Here is a 4,806-nt window from a genome sequence, read left to right on the forward strand (position 1 = left end):
ATAGTTCTTTCATGACCACTCGAGTCAAAATTGTGAAAGTCAACAAATATAAAGGAAGGACCCTAACAAGAGCAAGGCATGTAAGCAAACAGCATGTTTTCCCTTAGTGTGAATAAATTGACAGGACAGAATTTCTGCTCTTTTAAAGTGAACCTTTAACCTCTTTTAAAGGAACCATATGTTCCTAAACCCTTTACAAAAATAATATTCCCCACACCCCCAACACTAGAGTAGATACAACAGTATTGAATTGCTATCTAAATGAACAGACCTCAGGAAATGGAAAAACTGTTCAAACCTAACATGGCAGCCTAAGAAACAAAGTCCTGTATGGGAAAACTTTGGAATCATGGTGAATGGAAGTGTTTCCATGATCACTTGCTTTCCTGGGGTTGAAGCCTTTCCCTCTTTTATTCTTTTCTTTTCTTTTTTCCCCCCTATTTTTATTTCTTTTTCTGTTTTGTAAATAAGTTCATTTGTATCATGTCCAAAGCTATAGTTTTTGAAAATTTTAGTATAAAATCAGAGATAGCTCAGTTCAGTTCAGTTGCTCAGTCATGACTGACTCTTTGCAACCCCATGGACTGCAGCATGCCAGGCCTCCCTGTCCATCTCCAACTCCTGGAGATAAGGGGAAAAATAATGGGATAAAACTTAGAAATTCAAAGTATTAATACTATTTCATTCTTATGTCTCATGGACTTTGTGTGGTGAAAAAAGTCCTAGTTGGTTAGCTTAATCTGGAAGATATTTTTTTGAATTACATAACAATGTTGGCTTGAGGTGGTATCATGATCTGTATTTCTTCCCTCTAGTTTGGGGTTGTATAGATGTGTAAGGGGTGTCAGTAAGCATGTTCCAGGGACGTAACTCATAGAGAAATTCTCTACTAACCTGGAAAAAGAATAAACAGGCTGGCCACCCGTAACAATGCTATCTGAGGACAAGCTCTGTGAGTTCATGATCTGTCAGTAGTTTGAGCAGAGGCGCACGGGTTTTGAAAGTAATAGTGTAATGATGGTGACAAGCTAGTGGACTGAATTATCTCCAATGTGTTTGAGCATTTGTCATAGGAACATAGTTATTGAAGATGCAAGACTGGAGAAGGAATCTGGCCTGAATAGACTGAGTACTGGCAGAAAGGAGTGAAGAAATCAGGACAGAAGACCTTTTGGAAAAGGGCAGAAATATCAGTGGGGGGATGATTACCTGAGGCAGAGATAAGGAAAAAAGGAAGTTAGGAACAGAAATGTTGCATGAAAATTCCCCAGTAGGAGAGAGCATTCAAAATACAATGAGATAAAGAACACTGAAAAATGCTATAAGGATAATAAAACTATAAGCTCCAAACTTAAATGATTCTTTAAATTCAGAATATCTTATAATAGACTAAAAAGAATTGTGGCTAAAGTCAGAAGTCTGGTTCTGAGTTCCAGAATTCACTACTTTCTGTGTGATCTTGGGTAAATAGCATATTCTCTGAGCCTTAGATTTTTGATTTATAAATTGTTAGATTGGTCGCATTTAATGCTGAAGAAGTTTATATTGGCTAAATGAATGATATCATAGTAAGTGGATTATAATCTTGTTTGCACTGCCCAACATCCTGTATATCCAGTGAATTCATTATGATCAGTGTTCCTTTTATTACAGGGCTCTCAGTAGCTCTTATCCAGAACACCTGAAGGGATTCCCTGGCGAGGACCAATAACGTGACTGAGTTAATCATCGCCGGTCTTTTCCGGGACCCAGAGGTGCAGCGAGCGTGCTTTGCGGTGTTTCTCCCCGTGTGCTTGGCCACGGTGGTGGGCAACGGCCTCATCGTCCTGACGGTTGGAGTCAGTCAGAGCCCGCGTGCCCCCATGTACTTCTTCCTGAGTCACCTGTCGCTGGTGGAGATCAGTTACTCCTCCACTGTTGCCCCTAAATTCATCACAGACTTACTTTCCGAGATTAAAACCCTCTCCCTGGAGGGCTGTGTGGCTCAGATCTTCTTCTTTCACTTCTTTGGCGTTGCTGAGACCTTCCTGCTCACGGTGATGGCCCATGACCGCTGCGCGGCCATCCGCAAGCCCCTGCACTACACGGCGTCATGAGCCGGCCCGTGTGCCGCCGTCTGCTGGCTGCTTCCTGGCCGGGGGGCTTTTTTCACTCCACGGTTCAGATCATTATCACTCTCCAGTTGCCCTTCTGCGCCCCAACGTGATTGACCACTGCTTCTGTGACCTCCATCCCCTGTTCAAGCTTGCCTGCACTGACACATTCATGGAGGGGGTCGTTGTGCTGGCCAACAGTGGATTAATCTCCGTCTTCTCCTTCCTCCTCTTGGTGTCCTCCTATGTTGTCATCCTGCTCAGCCTGAGGAACCGCTCAGCAGAGGGCGGACGCAAAGCCCTCTCCACCTGCGCCTCTCCCCTCACGGTGGGCGCCCTGTTCTTTGGCCCCGCCATCTTCCTCCACATGCGGCCCGCCTCCACCTTCACTGAGGACAAGCTGGTGGCCGTGTTCCACACGGCGGTCACCCCCATGCTGAACCCCGTCATCTACACACTCAGAAATGCAGAGGTGAAAATCGCCTTGAGGAGGCTGTGGGGCAGGAACGTTAACTCAGGGGTGGAGTAACAATGAAAACCTTAAAAAACTGAGCACTCATATCAAACAAGTTTGATTTTAGTGAACTACGAGGAACAGAGCGAAAGCTCACCTAGTCATGACTATTTTCTATTTTAGGTGAGGGCTTTAAATTCCATAAAATAAATGAGATGCCTTTCACAGCCCTCTGTATTTTGGAGAAAGTTGAAAATTGAGCTGCGTTGCTATTTTCCTTCATGTTCTATAGTACACAGGGCATGGGCTTTAGGGAGGGATTGCCTGGATTGGATTCCCACTCCGTCACCTTCTACCTACGAAGCCTGGGTTTGTTTACTTTACCTCTCAGTGTTAGCATGCTGTGGTGTGTGGAAAGATTGTGGTCCTGGGAGAAAGAAGTTTACGTTTTAGTCTTTCTCTCTGTCAGTGTGCTCTTGTGGGAATCCCTGGAAGGCTTTTCTATCAATACTTCATCTTACGTCCAGTTAAGGAGTGTGGGGGAGAAGGAAATGGCAACCCACTCCAGTATTCTTGCCTGGAGAATCCGATGGGTAGAGGAGCCTGGTGGGCTGTGGGCCATAGGGTCCCAAAGGGTCGGACTCGACTGACATGACTTAGCGTGCACAGGGAGTCTGGTATGGGCATGTACCCACTGGTATATTTAAAATGGGTAATCAACAAAGGTTTCTGTATAGCACATGGAACTCTGCTCAATGTTATGTGGCAGCCTGGATGGAAGGGGCATTTGGGGAAGAATGGATACATGTATACCTATGGCTGAGTCCCTTCACTGTCCACCTGAAACTATTATAACATTGTTAGCTGATCACCTAAAGCCCAAGACAAAACTTTCAAAAATGTTAAAAACTGAAAAAAACATTACTAAGAATATAACTATTTCAACTTTTCTAGTAAGTAAAACTATTATTTAATCTCCCATCTCTGTGACATCTGCACTCAGCACACCTCTCTCATTCTTTCATATACTGTTATAGATGACTTTTTAAACCAGTAACAATAGTCTTGACCAATTAAGTTTGTCAAAGTTCACTTAGCAGTAATCATCTTATCAGCTTGTGACAACTGTATATATAATTCTATCATAGCAGAAAGTTTTTCTCTCTGATTTTTTTAAGTGGAAAAAACATAAAGGCGATTTTTAGGAATTTATGTTCTCAAGTATCAACCCTATTAAAGTTGTATATTTAAAAAAAAATACTTAATTTTAGTTTCCCACCTTAATTAACCTGAATCCAATGCTTCAAATTCCACAGTAGGAGCTTTGTTTCATGGAAGTAGGACATTGTTAGAATGGAAAGGTCTGTGGAAGGTGAAATATAATAAAGCTATGATTAATCATTCACATGGGCTTCCCAGGAGGCTCAATGGTAAAGAATCTGCCTCCCAATGCAGGAGAAGCAGAAGAGGAGGGTTTGATCCCTGGGTCAGGAAGGTCCCCGGAGGAGGAAATGGCGACCTGCTCCAGTGTTCTTGCCTGGATAATCCCATGGACAGAGGAGCCTGGCTGGCTACAGTTGACAGGGTTGCAGAGACGGACGTAACAGCGACTGAGCAGGCATGCGGCCATTCATATCTTTTTCCCCCAAGCTTCCCCCCCCCCCCACAAGCTTTTAACTTTGTGTAGGCATATAGCAGATTATAGCAGATTAACAATGTGTGATAGTTTCAGGGAAACAGCAAAGCGACTCAGCCGTATATATAAATATTCAACCATTCACATCTCCATCTGAATAGCTTTACAAGACTCTTTCACCGACTCAATGGACATGGGTTCGGGTGGACTCCGGGAGTTGGTGATGGACAGGGAGGCCTGGCGTGCTGTGGTTCATGGGGTTGCAAAGAGTCAGACACGACTGAGCGACTGAATTGAATTGAATTCCTCTCTAGACAGTTGTTATCTGTGCACCGAGTTCTGTGCGTGTGTGTATGTGTTAGTCACTCAGTCATGCATGGCTTAAGCCAAGATGTTGCCTGTTTTTGTATGACCTGTGAGCCAAGAAAGGCTTTTACATTTTCAAATGGTTGAAAAGATTAAAGTGAAATAATATTTTGTGACACATAAAAGTGAAATGAAATTTAAGCTTTGTTGCCCATAAATAAGCTTTATTTGATTACAGTCATGCCTCATTATTTTACTCTTTCTATCCATGGAAGCTTTTGTGTTGGAGAGGTATGATTGAGTAGTTATGACAGAGA

At 43.2% G+C, this 4,806-nt stretch overlaps 1 pseudogene; it reads left to right on the top strand.

The window, feature by feature from the left end:
* Positions 1-930: 930 nt before the first annotated feature.
* LOC136175326 (olfactory receptor 4B1-like) lies at positions 931-2,622 on the top strand (annotated as a pseudogene).
* Positions 2,623-4,806: the final 2,184 nt, after the last annotated feature.

This window comes from Muntiacus reevesi, chromosome 9, assembly GCF_963930625.1.
Source record: "Muntiacus reevesi chromosome 9, mMunRee1.1, whole genome shotgun sequence".
Lineage (NCBI taxonomy): Eukaryota > Metazoa > Chordata > Mammalia > Artiodactyla > Cervidae > Muntiacus > Muntiacus reevesi.